General features: G+C 41.5%; 1 protein-coding gene and 1 long non-coding RNA gene across 8 annotated transcripts in view; one reads left to right on the top strand and one right to left on the bottom strand.

Moving 5' to 3' along the window:
- Positions 1–19,983, bottom strand: part of TMTC2 (transmembrane O-mannosyltransferase targeting cadherins 2) — a 447,603-nt gene that overhangs the window by 377,298 nt on the left and 50,322 nt on the right. The gene's annotated exons all lie outside the window — the stretch shown is intronic.
- On the top strand, positions 10,778–11,985 carry LOC138844227 (uncharacterized). Its single transcript, XR_011379792.2, has 2 exons — positions 10,778–11,060; positions 11,904–11,985. It is a non-coding gene; the product is annotated as an uncharacterized LOC138844227 (long non-coding RNA).

Below are 19,983 nucleotides of genomic sequence, written 5' to 3'. Positions count from 1 at the left end.
CACATGCACGCCAGTTGAGTTCCAGCTGCTCAACTTCTGATCCAGCTCCCTGCTAATGGCCTGGGAAAGCAGTGGAAGATGACCCAAGTGCTTGGGCCCCTGCACCCATGTGGGAGACCTAGAAGAAGCTTCTGGCTCCTGGCTTCAGATTGGCCCAGCTTGAGCTGTTGCAGACATTTGAGGAGTGAACCAGAGGATGGAAGACCTCTCTCTCTCTGTCTCTTCCTCTCTGTCTATGACACTGCCTCTGAAATAAATAAATAAATAAATCTTTTAAAAAAAATGAACACTTTGTCATGGATACTTTGACAAAACGTATAATTTAAATTCACCATTCTAGATCTAGGGTCTACGCCTAGGAGTGGAAAAGCAAAAGTAGCTGTATATGTTAATGTCAAATTCTTCTTCAAACTTTTATACCTTTTTATACAAAAACAATATATATGAATCCTTGTGGATACATTTCACCTCCTGAGTAATACTCCAGATTATTATACAGCAGTAGAAATGAGTAAGACAGAGCAACATGTCACAACAAGGATAAATTTTCAAACAACTGAGTTTTTAAAAAGCAAATGACGGCCAGCGCCGCGGCTCACTAGGCTAATCCTCCGCCTAGCGGCGCCGGCACACCCGGTTCTAGTCCCGGTCGGGGCGCCGGATTCTGTCCCGGTTGCCCCTCTTCCAGGCCAGCTCTCTGCTATGGCCAGGGAGTGCAGTGGAGGATGGCCCAGGTGCTTGGGCCCTGCACCCCATGGGAGACCAGGAAAAGCACCTGGCTCCTGGCTCCTGCCTTCGGATCAGCGCAGCGCGCCGGCTGCAGTGGCCATTGGAGGGTGAACCAACGGCAAAGGAAGACCTTTTTCTCTGTTTCTCTCTCTCACTGTCCACTCTGCCTGTAAAAAAAAAAAAAAAAAAAGCAAATGACAGGGGGCTGGTGCTGTGGCGTAGCAGGTAAAGCTGCCACCTGCAGGGCAGGTATCCCATATGGGCACCAGTTCAAGTCCTGGCTGCTCCACTTCCTATCCAGCTCTCTGGTATGGCCTGGGAAAGCAGTGGAGGATGACCCAAGTGCTTGGGCCCCTGCACCCGCATCAGAGACCTGGAAGAAGCTGCTGGTTGCTGGCTTCAGATTGGCACAGCACCAGCCACTGCGGCCAACTGGGGAGCGAATCAGCTGGTGGAAGACCTCTCTCTCTCTCTCTGCTTCTCCTCTCTCTCTGTGTAACTCTGACTTTCAAATAAATACATAAATCTTGAAAAAAAAAAAAGTAAATGACAGAAGGATACATAGAGCTCAATATCATTTTTCACAAAGCTCAAAAATCAGCAAATACAACTAAAGGGACACATGCATACACGGAAAAACTACTTTTAATACAGTACAGGGGAAGAGTAGGAATTTGGTCTAGCAGTTACAACAGTAGTAAGAATATCGCATCCTGTATCAGAGTGCCTGCTGTGAGCACCAGCTCTGCTCTCGATTCCAGCTTCCTGCCATGTACACCCTCAGAGGCAGCAGGTGATGGCTCCAGGGGCTGGGTTCCTGCCACTCACATGAGAAACTTGGATTGTATTCCTGCCCCCAGCATTCAAAGAGTGAACCAGTGAGAACTCTCTCTCTCTGTCCCTACCTATCTATCTATCTATCTATCTATCTCTGTCTCTATGCCTCTCAAATAAAAAAAAAAAAAATTCAGGGAGAATAATACACAAAAGTCTAGACAGTTTTTCATGGTAGGGACAGAAATATGGGATTTAGGAGAATTACACATATATTTACATATTTTCTATATTCTAGTTTCAAAGAGCTAACAGGGCCATACAAGTCTTAGTTTTCATTTAACTTACAGTCACATCTTTTAAACAAAACAAACCAAAAAATAGTCTTTTTTGCCAAAATAAACAAGGATTTTCCTCAGAGTCTCATCTAATCCTTTGATATTGACAACATACTTTTTTTTTTTTTTTTTTTTTTTTTTTTTTTGACAGGCAGAGTGGACAGTGAGAGAGAGAGACAGAGAGAAAGGTCTTCCTTTGCCGTTGGTTCACCCTCCAATGGCCGCCGCTGCAGCCAGCGCACCGCGCTGATCCGATGGCAGGAGCCAGGAGCCAGGTGCTTTTCCTGGTCTCCCATGGGGTGCAGGGCCCAAGCACCTGGGCCATCCTCCACTGCACTCCCTGGCCATAGCAGAGAGCTGGCCTGGAAGAGGGGCAACCGGGACAGAATCCGGCGCCCCGACCGGGACTAGAACCGGGTGTGCCGGCGCCGCAAGGTGGAGGATTAGCCTATTGAGCCACGGCGCCGGCCTGACAACATACTTTTTTTTGGAAGGGCCTCTCCTATCATTATCCATGGTGATAACTGCCTGATTCAGTCCTGCCGTAGCCCCACTTGTCTGCAGGTGTGTGTGTTAACTGAGACCTTACTGAGCCATTTTCACCAACTTCATGGGATCCTGCATCCTTTGCAAGATGGACAATTTGTGCATTCTGCATCACATTTACATGTAGTTCTTAAAATATAGAAGATGGTTAAAAAAATCAACAACTGATGTAAAAAACTGGAGATGCTAATAGAATCACACAGAGAGGGATATAAAAGTACAGACTCATGTGACAAATCACTAGTAAATAGTTTCTTGGTTTCAAGAGCAAAGTCATGACAAATACTGTGATAATATGCAATGGGTAAGTTAGGTTCACAAAGCACATGAATGTATTTGTTAAGCTATATAAGCCCTCAGATTGCTCATCAATGAACAGACCAAGAAGAACATTAATATCTCTGGGATCCTCAATGTTGCTATAAAGATAAGTAAGACAACTTACATGAAAAATACTTGGTAAGCATTCAAGCACATTAAATCAAATGTTAATGTTTTAAAGAGATTTTATCCATTAGCAAAGTACAGAAAATAAATTCACAAATGAACCAATATTTATTTTGACTTAAAAACACAATGACAAGTAAGAGAGAAATGCTCCAGTAAGCATGTCCCAAAGATCACAGGAGGAGACTCTCAAGTGCTCACTAATAGATTCCCAATGGAACCACTTAAAGAGTGCAAGCTTCATGACCATACTGCAAACAGGATCCCCTTACTTTCAACCTTCCAGGAACTTATCTGTGAAATACAGCTAAAGCCATCAACAGCTGTAAATCATGCCAAAACTGAGAATATTTGGCTTTTTTCATATTTTCTTTTTAATCTCTGGAAATCAGTTTTGCTCTAGGAAAACAATCTGAACCAAAACAAAAAAAGAAAACACACACACACACACACACACACACACGAGATTTAAAGTACTTCTACAATACCAATATTTTTATTATCACCACTGGAGAATTAATTCATTCTGCCCTTGGAGGCCAAGGGCTCATCTGGAGCCATGTGGGTGAATCCTACTGCAGTCGTGTGATATCTGGATTGGCGGTCGCCCACCTGTGTACACCCCCAGTGGGCCCACCATTTCCACTATCCGGAGGATGCTCTCCAAAAAAAGTGAGGACTGCTAGGCCAAAGGAAAATGTGGTCAAAATCCACAAATGCTTCCACATTTAAGAAACGTGAGAATCACTGCTGAGTAATTGCCAAAAGCCCAGTCTCTCCAGGCTCCTCTATCCGCTTGCTTTGTTTATATCCAATCACTGTTCAGGACACTGTGCTGATGCTAATTACGCTCAGGCAGGGAGGAGGTCTGCACAGTCCTTTGTCCCACGCCGGGATCCAATCTGGAAGCAGTAATACCTGCCAAGGCAGGGAGGCCACATCCCAAGGTGAAACCCTCATGCAGCCTTCCTGGCAGGATGATTGCTCCCAAGCAAGTCCAGCCTCTTCTTTTGTGGAGAAAATGCACGGCTTCCCTTCAGGTCTTTGTCACAGACTCTAATAACCCCACTGCTCTGCTAATCAAGGACTTCCGGCTTGTCTGTGTTCTGTGTACCTCGAAGTCCTCATGTTCCCACATGGGAAATATTTAAGCCAATAGAGAGGAGAATTAGGTGGCCAAAGTTTATTTCATTTCATTTCTAAATTTCACCTTTTTATTAGTAAATAAGAATAAAATACTATGTACCCAACTTAACAATTTAGAAAAACAAAACACAACAAACCCAAATAAGATACTAGGAAATAATGAAGCAATGAAGTAGGCAGGCTTACAAATAATTTTATCATTCATTTTAATTCAAAGAAATCATGGTATTCCTATAAAACTTATTTCGGAGAAAAGAAAAAAAATGCTCCTCAACTCATCCTGTGACATACTACAGCCTTGACTCTGACATCACACAAAGGCAACGTAGCAGTCACTTGTGAATACAGATGACAGAATCCTAATGTGGGCTTTTCCTATTTGATATTTTACATTTAGTAGCCATTTTCTTTTTTTCAATTGTGATAGAAATCATTTAATATTAAAGAAAAATCACTGACAAAAATATCATCTACACACCAAAAGTCAGCTTCAGGAGTGAAGGCAGATCCAATACTATAGGAGGAGTTTTTCAGTGAAGTTTGTTTCAGTTACAAGTGAGGGGAACCCAGCTCACAGGGAGTGACACGGAGCACAATCCGTCCGATCCACATCACTGACCAGGCTGTCAGACATGTGAATATCCAGCTTCAAATTCTGCCTTCGGCATCCCTCCAAGAAGGATGGTGCGGGAACCACCACAACAGGAGGTTCTCTTGCTGACTAGTACCAAAGAGATCCCATGGCGAGGGCTAGGCGGTGGGGTGAAATTGAAAGTCTTCTTTCCAATAATTTCAACAAAAAGTCCAGGAATTGTCTCACTTGACCAATCTTGGAAGCTTAGCCATCAGTCCAGGGGCAGAAGAAGGGTCCCTTATCTGTTATAGCAAGGGGTGGGGCAGGAGCAGTCCCTCCTCTCTACACAGGCACAGGTGAGCAGCACAGAGGAGAGCTTTTCCCAGAGGAAGCTGTGAACACTGTCAGAACAAAAGGGGAACTTATGCTGGGGAGGCACACACAGCAGACACCCACGCCCTGCTGCTTGGTGCCTTGACAGCACAAAGGAAAAACAGACACACTGAGCAACCTGCTTTACCTGGCCATGGCCCCCTCTAAAATAAGGTCCCCAGTATGCAGAATTGAAATAAACATTCGCTTACAACACTGAGGAATCCGAAAAATCTCCTCAAAGTGACAGCAAGTCGGAATGCTGGCAGGCGCTCCGGAGACAATGGTGTACAGAAGAACTTTGATTGTAATCTCTATTTCAAGAAACCTGTGATTTGGGAAAGCAGCCCACAGATAGCACTTGGAAAATAATTGTGCCTTGCGTGATACCTATTGCTGAGATGCTTTCGATAGCTCATTTAACCCATCCTCAAACATTCCTGCTACGAGGAGATGAGTGCAGCTGTACTGTGCTTTGAGAAAATCAAATAGAAGAAAACCCAATTTCCAGGCCACGTAGATTCAGAAGTGCTCATTCACATTCCAAAATGATACACTACTAGGTGAAGTCACTCAGCTCAAGTACTTTTTAAAAGCAAGTACCTCTAGTACCATCCAAATGTTTCATTTATAAAGTTTTGTTCTAGAAATAAATTAGCAGAGCACAGCTATAATTTTACCAAAGGGCTGTCTACTTCTTCCAGTACAAGGTTGCTAAGCCCCAGAACCCTAGGGGCTTTTCTTTTTTCTTTTTCTTTTTTTTTTTCCCCTAGCTCATTGAATTAAACCACTGCTATGAAAAATCAATAACAGAATATTTGTTTTTAGATGCCACTAAGACAGGAATGCATTTAAAGCAATGCAATGACTTGTTATTCTCTAAGGAATGTCTTCATTTCAACTTATTTCTGATAAACAAAGGCAGAATAATGGAAATGTTCCTGGATGCCATGCCTTTAAGGTACCTCCCAGAAAAGCAGGTGGACTTCCACACATAAATTTCACTCTCCTGATCCTGGTGACATGTCCATTTGTCCCTGCACAGATGTAACTGTGGGATCCCAGAATACCCAGTGCCTAGCAACACATGCCCTACAAAGACTCCCTGGAGAACACACTCAGTGACATCGCTAACTCCATCTATGTTTTCTAATTAAGACAGCACAATTTATTTTCACCTGTATTTTCCCTAGGAGGGCCAAATCGTTTCATCATCATAAGACACAGGCTGACATTTGAAATCAATTATCTTTTGCATCCAAAAACTGGAAATGCATTTTAGAATATCTTTGAAAATTTAAACAGCCTCACACATTAATCAATTGTGCCTCTCAGAGAATTTATTATGCCTTCGGGTGTCTCAGGAGATGGACCTACATTTCACAAGTTCTGTGTAATGTTCTCGTGCCTTCTCTGCACAAAATGAGCTTCTGAAGTCTGTGCATTGATGCTTCCCAATGCAAGAAACAGAAGTGAAAAACAGTTTCCTTAATTATTTTCTTCATTTAAAATTATTTAAGCCGCCTAATGCTGGTCAGTAAGAAAAACTAGTTGATGAAAAACCCTTGTATTTACTTTAAACTTTACATCTTATTTACTTTTAAACTTTTGCCTTCTACACTGAAAAACCACAAATAAGGCAACAGTTTAAAAATGTTTACACATGGCCAGTCTTTTTTTTTTTTTTTTTAAACCAGGAAACTTCTTCCTTCATTAAAATAAGAGAAGCAATTTTGTTTTCAGCCAGCACACTGGCATGACAAAACCAAGAACGCGGAAACAAAGGACTTGCTGCCTGTCCGGTTTTAAGAGATAAATTGTACATAGTTTGATTACGCAGAGTGACTTGGCTTCTGAGGGGAGGAGGGCAGGAGTGGTGAGCAGAAAAAGACCAGCAGCCTCAGGGAACACCGCTCTCTCCAGTATCTGCCTGAGTACTTTTTTAGCAGAAGAGCAAAGCCATAGGTCAACAAGGGATATACCTCTGTCTCGTTGGCTTAAGACAGCAATGCTCATTCAAAGAGATGATGAAAAAGCCCAGACAGAGAATCGCTCCCTGGTGCAGCCCTCGAGGACAGCAGGAACTACTGATCTAAGTGACTTGGGCCCAGGTGTGGAACGGAAGCAGGACAGAGGCAGTGTACCGACGGATTTCAAGGCCAGCGGTGGAACCCCACAGCAGAGGCTGAACGGCAAAACAGAGAAGACAGAGGACACGAGCCTCAATGGACTGCTGACACCACCACTCCAAAGCTTCAGTATTTATGAAGTTCATTACTCCTGTTAAAGCAAAGCCTTAACATAGAATTTACTCATCTTTAACATTCTGAATCCAAGATGTTTATTCACATCTACTAAGGGGGATGATGATGTTATGAAATTACATTAATTTGCTGGAGGTTGCGGTTGGTGGTTTTGAAGTCTCTAAGCCAATTTACCAAAAGAACGGCTGGCTGCTCCCTAGTTTATGCTCCCAAGAATATAAACAGCTCACCTATTAATAACAGGGTAATTCCAACCATGTGATTCTTGTGAGCAACTAAAGAGCTTTTTATTAAAAAATGGAGCTTGCAATAAATTAAAAAATAGTCTGGGGTGGGGGCTGGGGGGAATGGGCATATCTATCTGAAAAGATGTTGAACTTCACCAAAATACATACTGTGGGGCTGCAGCTGTGACACAGTGAGCTAGGCCACCGTCTGCAACAGCAGCACCCCTACAGGTGCCGGTTCCTGTCCTGGCTGCTCAACTTCCTATCCAGTTCTCTAATGAGCCTGGAAAAGCAGCAAATGGCTCAAGTGCATGTTGGATGGAGTTCCAGGCTCCAGGAATCAACCTGGCCCAGACACAGACACTGCAACCATTTGGGGAGTGAACCAACAGATGGAAAATCCATTGATATCTCTCTCTCTTTCACCTTCTCTGTAACTCTGCCTTGCAAATAAATAAAGAATTTTTTAAAGAGATACACACTAGAAATTAAAATGGAATGCCATTTTCCCTCATAAAAATCACCATAATTTTCAAACCAGCAGTCAATTCATATTGATCAGAATAAAACACAGGTTCACAATATTCTGGCGGTGGAGTAGATTAGTGCATTTTGCAATGTCTCATTCATTCTGCTCACCCCTTTGATTCAAAACCATTTCACTGGAACACCTGCAAATCTGTAAGATGGAAATACACATTTCAGCTTCCACACAGTATGCATGTTCATAATAGAATTCCAGCTACTCTGGCAGAAAGAAAAGACAAATGTGTTAGGAAATAGTAATAGTACGTGCTACTTTTAATAAATTTTTAAAATCCTCATAATTAATCATGTATTGTACTTTAAGTACTAGGAAACAGTAGAAAACTTAATTGTTTTTTCCATTCTTCCTTCTTTACATGAACTAAAAATCACTGAATGTGTCACAGAATCTTCTTCCAAACTCATTTTTGTTTCTCTGAAAAGCAGAGTGACACAGGGAGAAGGAGAGACAGAAAGAAAAAGATCTTCTGTCTGCCGGTTCACTCTCCCAACGCTCACAACAGCTAAGACTGGGCGAGGAACCCAGAACTCCATCTAGGTCTCCTATGTGGAAGGAATCCAAGTACCTGAGCCATTCTCTGTCACCCGGGAGGTTGTATGATAACAGGAAATTCAGCTGGAAGTGGAGCAGAGACTTAATCTCAGGCAATCTGATATGATATGCAAGTATCTTGATTGCTGAGCCAAATACTCGCCCCTCAAAGAGTCTTACTACCCTCATATTTTCCCATTAAATAAGAAAAACTCACATTACCCATATTTCTTCATATTTAACCATTCTAAATTCACAGTTTTCCCAATAAGGGCTGATTGCCAATAGTTTCAAAGCTCTTAATATTCCAAAAATAATTTTATATTTTAACTTTTAATTCTAAAACCTGGGTTTACACACCATTGTGCCTCAGAATTCAACCTTATTCCAGAAATTTCTTAACAAACAATAATTTGCACACAAAGTTGCGAACTCTGAAGTTACACTTGTCCAGTGAAAATTCCAGTGTCACCACTTGAACTGTGCCAGTTACTTAACAGTTTCCTCATCCAGAAAAATGGGAATTTGTTCATTCAGTAGTAACTAACCATTCACCAGGCACACGCCGAGCTACTGTGCTAGGACTGAGCCCAGAGGAATTAAGCAAATTCAGGACCCTCACAGAGCAGAGTCTGGAAAGATAATACTTTAAAGGACTAAGGTGAGAAATCAGAAAAACAACACATCCAAAGCACTTTGTGCAGTGTCTGAAACAAATGGATAACAGACATAGAGTTACAGGATTGAGAACATGAGGGGGCCTCACAAGGCTCAGGGGAATAGTATTAAAAACTAAACACTATTTTAGTACAAAGACATTTTGAAATCCATTCAGAGTTTTTTTTTTACATGGTGCATTTCCACTAACTTTTTGAAGATGCCTCATAGTATCTCATAAGAATACTGACAGCTGTTAGTACCTCCAAGTATCATGAAAATTAAATGGGCCAGTTCGTATAAAGCTCTTAGCTTCATTAGATTAAAAAAAAACCTGCATGTATCAGCTCTTTTTATAAAATAATTAATATCAAAATTTTTCCTGACAAAATCTCTAGTCACCTAAGGCGGTAAATAGGGTGAAATAGTGAAAAACGCAAATATTATTTTTTAAGTTTTTTTTAAAAATAGTTATTTGTCACTCCCCGTCTTCGTGGAGGAACGACACAGGACCCTGCGTTGTTCTTTTGTCTGCTCGGCCCTCCCCGGGTTTGCTGCTGGTTCTTCCCGGGTTGGCTACTGTCCCTTCCACCTCCGTGGAAGGGCGGTTCCCCCTGCCACTTTCCCCACTTCCGCGGGGGAGCGGCACACCGCCGGCCGGCTCTCTGGGGGGCTGCACAGGTGTTCCTTCAGATAGATGTTCCCGGTGCATGTTGTCTCTCTCCTCCTTTATAGTCCTCTTCCGCCAATCCCAACTCTGCTACCCCTCTCCTCCTTTATAGTCCTCTTCCGCCAATCCCAACTCTGCTACCCACACGCCGAGTACGCTGCTCTCCTCCAATCAGGAGCAGGTCCTACAGTTTATTGGTTGAACTGGAGGCAGCTGTGTAGAAGCTGTTTCTCCCTTCTCAGCGCCATATTGTGGGAGAGCAGATGCATAGAATAAGTCTTAATTCCAGTAACTTAGTCTAGTCCGAGTTGCTCCCCACAGTTATTTATGTATTTGAAAGGCAAAAAGAAAAAGATAAGGTAGGAGGGAGAGAAAGAGAGATCTCCCATCCCCTGGTTAACTCATCAAATGCCAGCAATAGCCAGGATGGGGCCAGGTCAAAGCCAGGTGCTGGGAACAGAATCCAGGTCTCACACAGGAGGCTGCCTCCCAGGACCTGCATTAACAGGAAGCTGGAATTGACAATGTGCCCAGGACTCCAACCCTGGCACTCTAATATACAATGTGGGTATCCCAGGAAGCATCTCAGCCACGAGGCCAATGTGCACCCAGATCTTCAAGTCCTTTGAGAAATGGCACACCCCAGACTGCTTCCAAGTCACCTCTCAAAAATATGAAGATGTCAAGAGCCATCTCTTTCCTTCATCTTAACCAAGCTCTCCAGTTTCTAACAAAAGCCAGCTTGATTTAGTCAGCATTCTAGGAAGTATTTAAGTATTTCATACCATTAAATTCTGAGTTAAAACTACTTCTGAAAGAATAATCATCTTTTAAGCTTTCAGAGTTTAATGGTATAAAATCTAGGAGGAACTTCACAACTTATAAAACTATGATTACAGGCATAGAGAAAAAACTACAAATAAGTATATGGTGAGCTATCTAAAATTTCCTGCTATATGTTTTTCTCTGAGAATTACTCTTTCCATTTTTAACACCTGCTTTAAAATTGTGTCTATTTTAGAGCACAATATTTATTCTCTTTCCTGAAGCACCAACCAGCCTTGCTAACGCTTCATCAGACGCAAGGGATCACAGAACAAGTAAGGCTACAAGAAATCAAGAGGACTGGAGCCCACCTGGACCACCATGCACGGAGACCCTGGTCCTCTGTGCCGACACGGGACTGCACAGTCAATCAAACCTACAAGCTAGAACTCTGTCCAGATTTATAGACTCAGGTAAGAGAGCTCAAGCAAGGAGATATCTTTTTGCTTTGTTTTATTTTGTTCTGTTTTAAAGCTAGAATTTAAATCTAGGGTGACAGAATTTTGTTTTCTCACTGTATGAATACAAACACATAAGAAGAATTTCTAAAGTAGAAGCAGGCCAAATTACAAGATTCTGTCACGCTTGGGAAAAGCCAGAGTGATATCATGGTAACATGGGTTAGGAAAAAGGGGGCAGGAGAAAAGGTTATAAAAACAGAGAAACACCCACTCTATCTCCTCCAATTGTCAGGGAACACACGCAGAGGCTCTATATAGAGTTACCAAGAAATAAGCAGAGGGTGAGATTCACTGGGGAGTCCTATTTCTTGGGTCCAATTAAAAGAAGTGGCTTCTCCTATCCATCAAACCTAAACACATCATTTAACTACCACCAAAAACGATGTTTTAAAAAGCAAGCAATGCTTAAGCACAGACTATGAGCTAGTGTGTACACTAATAGGACATAATCCATACTCAGTTCATGCATCCACTGAGTGCCTCCTCGCCTCCATTTTACACATAGAGAAAACGAGGTCTGCAGCAGCTGGATAACTTGCCCATGATCACGCACGTTGTCAAACTGGGGTTCAGTTTCCCCTAAACAGCACGTGCTATGCAACCACTTGCCAGGAAAAACTGATACTTACTCCCACACAGCCAACACGGCTCCAAAAGACTTCTAAGCCTTTTCTTTCAATCTATGGTCAGATAAATTGAATTAAGGAAACAAATAGGAAAGTCTATCTTAATATGTGATACTAGTATTTCTTTTTATTACATTATTTAGACCAACTTTTTTTATCTATTCCCCAGACTGATTTTCATCAAATTAATCGGACTGTTCACCAAACCTGATCCTTCCTATTAGAACTATCCAGAAGCTACTTAGAAACAATATTAAATTAACTCTCCAGGGTCAGATCATTGCTATCACTGAGGATGCTTAAAGGGAAGGTGCTAAGTAAATCTCAGGTAAAAGGTTACGCGCGTGATACCCCAAATAACAGCAGCACCACTGACCGGAGTCAGCAGTGAGCCAACATGAAGAACGCTGCACCAAGTGTATCAACACTTTCATAGTGGCTGACGAGACACAGTAAAGCACACCACACTGTTTCCATCCCATAGCTAAATAATAATAATAATAATATTTTGACATTATGACAGAGAAGTTGCCCATTATTTAGCTTTTTGCCACGTTGGTTCACATATCAACCAAAATTCATCATGCACCATATTGAAGTCCAGTTGAAAAAATACCAAACTTTGAATCCAAAGACCAGCCCCCTTCCCAGATCTGCAACTAGCCAGATTCAAAATCTTCAACAATGCCTTAACCTTTTCTGGACTTCTAATTTCTCATGTACAAAATGAGAACATATAGCAGATCTACAATTCTGTTAACATTATCCAACTTTTTCTTTTTCCCTTTTGGCCCTGCAAACTGAAATTAATGTAGTGTCTCTCATGCTTCCTGGTTTACATATATCTGCATATATGTAATAGTTTTCTATTGTTGCAAACATTGAGGCTAAGGACAAGATGGAGTTGTTCACTCACAGCTCTGCAGGTCAGAAGTTCAGCATGACACAGCTACATTTTCCACACTGGGTCTCAAAAAGGCAAAGTCCAGGTGCCAGCCAAACCTGGAGGCTCTAGATAGGCATCTACTTCCATGCTCACTTGTGTTGCGGTACAAATTCTATTTGTGTGATGTCCCCATTTCTTTGCTAGCTGTCAACTAGCAATCACTCTCAGCTTCTGGCTGTCCACAGTCCTCCTTCCTTGGCCCCTTCTATCTTTCAAACAGCAACAGAAAGGTGAGTGGAATCTCACTGAGCTCCTTTACTGCCACTGCTAGAGAAAAATTTCTCATTTTAAACGACTCATCAATCAGCTGGGTCAGGCCTGCTTGGATAATCTTCATATCCAAAGTGACTGGATATTTCCATTACATCTGCAAAATCCCATTTCAATAGTCCCTGGACTCACGATGGACTGAATGGACATGGGATGGGACAGGTGGAAGGGAGCATTGATAGATTTCTGTCGTGTGTGTGTGTGTGTGTGTGTGTGTGAACATGCACATGTGGATGTATGTTTGTTGACAACGCTTGAAGCTGTAGTCATTTTTTGTATACCTATTATACACAGACAACAGCATCCCAAACACACCTGTTCCATTCAACAGCATACTACCCAGTAAACAAAACACACACTGTGTCAAATACTATTATGAGTTGAACCCAGGCACCAAAGTGGAGATATGTACCCCAAAGCATACACTTTACAAGACTAATGCTAAGATGTTTAGGTCAGTTGTTCCAATACAAATATGCCAGATAGATATCAGAAGTTAAGAGAGCAAACAAGGAAAAAGCATTTTTTAAATGTTCAAATACTTCTTAGTCCTTCCAAAACTTTATAGTGACTCATACCTTTTTTCTAACACATATAAGAGCTCTTTGTATCACTGACAAAATTTTAGTGCAAATAAAGACCTCTGTATAAAAACTCTTAAATGTGTTTCCTAATACCTTCACTGGCACAGTGAGACAGGAAAATAAGGCTCTCTCCAGCTGGGCCCCATAGGTATTACAATTTAGGATCTGCACCTTGAAGACTGCAACAAGCAACCCACTGCCCATGGAAAACAGGACTAAAGAAACAAATCACCTGCCACAGTTCCTACCGCAAAAGCCTCATGCATCCTGCAGCACTTTTTGAATCAAAAAAAGAGGAAAAGAGTTTACAAAGTGCTCACTATATTCTTTGATGTTCTGAATAAGCCACTGAAGTAATGCCAGTGCAAATCATTTCTTCCTTATCTGCTATCTGCCTGCTCTACATCCTCATAAAAAAACAAAATGGTATTTTTTCAAAGCATAAATAAGCCTGTGCCACTGCAGGCTGATGCGACATCTGCATAAAGATAATTAATTCTCATTTGCCACTATTATTTAGCTGTCCATTACCAAAGGGTAAGTGATGTTTTCTCTAGGCTCTTGTGTGCTAATGTACAGTCTTCACTGGTAATAAGCATTTTAGGCGACTGAAGAGCGGCTTCAAAAGAACATGAAATTAGCTAAACAGACATCACAACACTGCGGTATTTACAAGAGGCTCCGACGGATAATGAAACTTCACTTAGGACACTCCATTTCTGTTCAGTCAACACATTTCAAATACCATTAAAGGGATCACTACCGACAAAGGACCTCAGCTGATCTAATTTAACTTTATCTTGTAACACAGGGGAGTTACAGCGTTCTCCGTGACAGTTGTCTTTTCAGCCACTACAAAAGGTTTTCTGCAACAACTGTTATCTGTCCATCTCCAGAACAGCCAGAGAAGATTTAATCATCATGTGCCACACAGTGCGAACTGCTTTAATTTGGGGTTGCCTGAGCTCTGCTGGAGGGATGGAAAAAATTAAAGGGCACGCACATGAAGAGAAGGGAAAATAAATCCCTGTTGTGTCTTTCAAGACGCTAACATTTGCCTTATTCTCTTTTTTTTCTCCCAGCAATAAAACAAGGATTTACACTCCGAGTAGTTCCTCCATCCACACCTGAAACTGCAAAATCTCGTGTACAGACTTTGACAACAACAATAACAAAAAAGCCACTAAACTCGAGAATCCTCCACAAAAAGACACAAAACTCCCTTTAGAAATTAATTTAGTAATTTTGTGAACCTGAAGTTATTTTTCTGAGAGACGCACACTGAGCAGAGGCCCCGTTCAGAGTGGGGTTCCCATAGGGGAAACAGGCATCTAAACTGTTACTTGGGATTTCTATGGGACATGGTTGGGTGCCTGCACCCACCCTCCACCAGCCCCTGCTCCCAGCAACCCTCCAGACATTAGTCCATGTGAGGAAAACTAAGGAGAATTTTACTGGCCAGAAAGTGTATGTCGCTCCTAGAAATGCAAACGTTTTCAAAAGACCTGGCAAATGTGCTTCTTCCCACTCTTTGCCTCCCCCATTTCTTTCTTCCCAGAATGCAGCCCGGATACTTAGCAATGCAGCAACCATTAGGCAGGTGATTGCTGGCCTCTGGATTTCCTGGCATCTGAGAAAGAAAAGCCTCCATCTGTCTCAGTCACCAGAGATGGGTTTCCTGTTACTTGCAGACAAAAGCATTTCCAACTTAAACAGCACCTGACTGCTTGCTCTCTTCAATGAAAGTATGAAAAGGTCAAATTCCACAAGGTTTCTCTCAAACACACAAATAACAAATATAGTTGGCAAATATTGCCATAAGAAAATCCCGAGTGTCTAATGCATATAATTTAACAAGTATGTCAACAGCAGTCAAAGTTTTATATTTATGTATCAATTGGTTACCAAACACCTAATATATACTTGTTTAATTATAAAAAAGGAAAAAAAGAAAAAACTTTTCTCTACGTGAGCATATAATCTAATTAAGAAGCTAAGGACAGCAATGAGGAAATTATAGGAAATTCTGAGAAAAAATATGAAATATACAACTAAGGAATCATATTTTCCACAGTGTTAAAGAAATTAAAAGAAAAGGCAAATTAGTAAGAAATGAAGCTACCAGAAAGGCACCTGTTGAATAGATAGGGCTAATGCTGGAATCTGAGGAATGAGTGTGGTATTGATTTATGTACCACAATAGAGAATATACAAGTTAAAAAAAAAAAGAGAGAGAGAGAGAGACATTGCAGCAAAGCAAGCTAAACTGCAGCCTGCAATGCTGGCATCCCATATCAGAGTGCCAATTCAAATCCCAGCTGCTCCTGTTTGGATCCAGCTCCCTGCTAATGTGCCTGGGAAAGCAGTGGACAACGGTCCAACTGCTTGGGCCTCTGCCACCCCATGGGAGACCCAGATACAGTTTCAGACTCCTGGCTTCAGCCTGGCCCAGCCCTGGCCATTTCCACTATTTGGAGAATGAACCAACGAATGGAAAATTCTTCCCTCCCCCCACCTCCCGTTTAAAATAAGTAAGTCTTTAAAAAAAAAGAAAAAGAAACACAAAAAAATGCAAGAATACTGGGATCCAAACAAAGGGATCTGTCTAGATTCCTTCAAGAGAAAAAAGAACTAATGGCATCTCAGCCGTCTGTGTTCCTCCTCACATTAATACCAGCCACAGGAACAGGTGAGAACCCCAGAGACTCCGTATAGACCTAAGGAGCTCTTCTTCTCCACCCAGGGTCTCACTTCCTCTTCCATACACTCACATGACATCTGAAAGGAGCAGGTGGACAAACCTTAAAGATACTTAAAAAAAAAAAAAGTAGAAGAAGAAGTATTTGTTTATTTGAAAGGCAAAGTTACAGAGATGGGGCTGGGGTGGGGGGAAAGGGTGCTGAAGAGATTGATCTTCAGTACCCATGTGGCTTCAACTGTCCGGGCTGGGCTAGGCCACAGCCAGGAGCTTCATCTGCATCTCCCACATGGGTGGCAGAGGCCCAAGCACTTGGCCATCCTCCACTGCCTTCCCAGGCACATTAGCAGAGAACTGGACCAGAAGTGGAGAAGATGGGACTTGAACTGGTGCCCATATGGGATGCTGGCATCACAGGCAGTGGCTTAACCTACTACGCCACAACTCTGGCCCCAAGGCATAGTCTAAATCACTGCCCTAGACAATGTTTCTTCTATTTGATTATACATTGGCTTCCCTTCACCATGATCTATCTAGGAGATAAGAAAGGTCAGGTCATATATAAAGGATAAACCTCTCATTTTCTCTGCACATCTGAGCTGTAATACCGCCTGCATTAGAACTTTTAAAAATAAAAGCTATCCCTAGGAAAGCCTTCTTTACAGAAAAAACAGATAAACAATTTTTATACTTGAAAAGTGTATGCAATTAAATATTAAAATAAGACTTTGGACCCAGGCCTTAAAGATAAATCAGATATGCAGAGAAGGGCAAATCAAAATACAAATTTCAAAGTGGGCAAAACTAAAGTATTTGACTCCTTGTTAACTTAGTGAGTGTATAACTGTCTGGTAACAGGGTAAGTGCTAAGTGGTGGAAAAGTGCTACCTTCTTCGCTTCAAGGCCACAATCAGAGCATTTTATGCTGTCCTGGAGTTTGAAAGTCACCTTTTATGGTGTCTGTATCCTGAGAAATACCAGGTGGCTGGTCCTGGAAGAACCTAAAGGATTCTCCTTCTGGGAACAGCTCACAGATGGGCAGGCACTCCCTGCAAACAGGTGGGTTTGGCAGAAGGAAGGGCCAGTATGGAGCCATTTCACAGCTTTCCCAAGAAGGCCACAGGGAAGGGGCCCAGACAGAGAAGTCTGTGATACAGAGGAGAAAGTGTTGGCCAGAGGGAAAAGCAAAACAATGCTGGGAAGCTGTGGTCATGGCAATCCAACAAGGGAGGCATGGATGAGTTCACACACACCTGTCAGAAAATCAGTCAGCTCCAAATATCTGTTAAGTCCAGAGCATACAAAGCCAGTTTAAATTCCTAACCCAATAAAAGACCTTCTCTGTGAAGCCTTTACACTTTTTGTGTATCTCAGGGGAGTGAGTGATAGAGACCCAGAAATGGAGGAAGAAATAGCAAGGAAGGGAGAAGTAGCCATTTGATAGTATGCACCAAAAGGAAGAGATTTCTGTTTTATTTTGCTTGCTATACAAGTATTCCCCAGCCTAGAGCTATGTTGGGCTACTTAGCAGTGTTCAAAAAAGATTACACAGTGTCCAAAAACCCACCACACTCCACCTTTCCAGAATGCACATTCCCTTCCATAGCAAGGTCAACCAGTGACAAAGATTTATTCCTCAAATGAGGCTGTATTTGCGACTTCAATGAAATATAGTGCTTTCTGGTACCACAAAAGTCAGAGCACCTGCTACTACTCTAATCAGCAGCAGAGGATAAATTTTCCCTTATGAATATATATTAAATGGATATTAGGAAGCACAATTTGAATTTACATTGTGATTTCATTCATGATTTATGCATGTTCAAGTGCACTGGTTACTCCAAATATGGTTTACAAAGCAATTTACCATGCATGTTCCATTTCATTTTTATAACAATCAATCATGCTAAAAAACTAGGATTCATGGAGTAAACAGCAGTACTGTTCTACCACACTGGTTTTAAAAAGCCAACTCTCTCTTATATTCCTCTGTATCTAAGTCAACCTTCCTGGATTCATATCTATCAACTTTTATCCACATAAAGGTGGAGAATTCTGAACTCTGGCCTTAATTACACTCCTGCTATTCCTAAATATGAATATGTTGAATATGTCCATTATTCAACTCAATTATCTTGATATCTTTCTGACAATTTTAAAATCTGCCTCATCATGGCTTATGACAGAATTAAGTTCAACAAAAACAAATAGAAATTCCAAAATAATAGTGAGTTACACAAGAAGGAATGTGATCCCGTCTATGTAAATATACAGTCCAATGCTAGAAATGGCAGGCCCTTAGGAAGAAGGACCCAGAGCCTTTCTATCTTACTGCTCTGGTCTCTTGAACTCCAGGCATTTTCTTTACTTTTTTGGCCAATTTTGATCCAAGGGTCATCCTGCCATTCCAGTCAGAGGAAGTAGGAAAAGAAGTGTCACTGATCAGGTTACACACATCTTTTCTACTTATACCCCATGGGCCAGAACTAAATCACAGGGCCATGACATGCCCATGAAGAGCCTGGGGAATCTGAGCATTTGAAGGGCAGACAGATGTCCTGCTCAGCTTCAAGTGTCCACAATATTTTGCGCTGTAAAAAAAGTTGGGTACTGGGGCCAGAGTTGTGGCATAGCGGGTTATACCACCTCCTCCAATACCAGCCTCCCATATGAACGCTGGTTCCCAGCTGCTTCACTTTGGATCCAGGTCCCTGCTAATGCAGCTTTGAAAGCAGCAGAGGATGGTCCAAGCCCTTGGGCCCCTGCACCCACGTGGAAGAGCTGGATTTAGGTCCTGGCTCCTGGCTTGAGCCTGGCTCAGCACTGGCTATTGCTGCCATTTGGGGAATGAATCAGTGTATGGAAGACCTCTATCTCTCTTTCTTTCTCTCTCTCTCTTTCTCTGTAATTCTGACTTTCAAAGAAATAAATAAGCCTTAAAAAAAGTTGGACACTATGATCCAAGCACTGCCATACTCATTCATACAAAAAGCATTTATCAAGTACCTTTCTATGAACTATTTATAAATTATTGTTTTTATTAGTTCTTTGATGACTGAATTAATATAACAATAGTACTTGGTTCTAGTTTGTCACAATACCCTCAAAATGTGTAAGTATTTGGTGGCAAATGATTTAGAATTCTCACTTCATACAAATATTTGCTTACTAGATCAACAATTCATTCCAAGTGACTCAGAGGGAAGCATTTTCTATTCTTAAACACATCACATAACAATAAACTTGAAAAACATTACAAAACCAAATGAACTTGAAAGCCAATGTGTTGCCTGTGTCTCTTTAAGAAAGGAAACAAGTAACTACTAAAACTGTTTGTGCATTCATATGGAACACAAATGTCACTGTCATTCAATAGGTGATCACAAAATTTTTAAAAGGCCACAGATGATTTTTGAATAATTAGAATCATAAGAAATGTTCTAATAAACTACCTTATAGGTAAAAAAAAATCCTGTTCATGTAGCTAAAACAATAAAAATCCATTTCTGTATGTTAAACACTCTAACAACTCACCATTGGTAAGAACCACTTTAACGAACAAATAAGGCATCTTTAATTGTACATTACAGATAATATATGTGTGTACCCAACATGTTAATTTAAGGGTCACAGTAATTTCTGCTAGTTGTGCATGGCAAACTTACAAATGAATAGAACAGAAACAAAATATGTAATTATACTGGACCATGACTTGCACTAGCTTATTTAACTTGGAACTACTAGAAATTTC

Source organism: Oryctolagus cuniculus, chromosome 11, assembly GCF_051225735.1.
Source record: "Oryctolagus cuniculus isolate XC-2025 breed Fujian yellow rabbit chromosome 11, ASM5122573v1, whole genome shotgun sequence".
Classification (NCBI taxonomy): domain Eukaryota; kingdom Metazoa; phylum Chordata; class Mammalia; order Lagomorpha; family Leporidae; genus Oryctolagus; species Oryctolagus cuniculus.
Note: the sequence above shows the minus strand (reverse complement) of the source record. Positions and strands in the feature narration are given on the sequence as shown.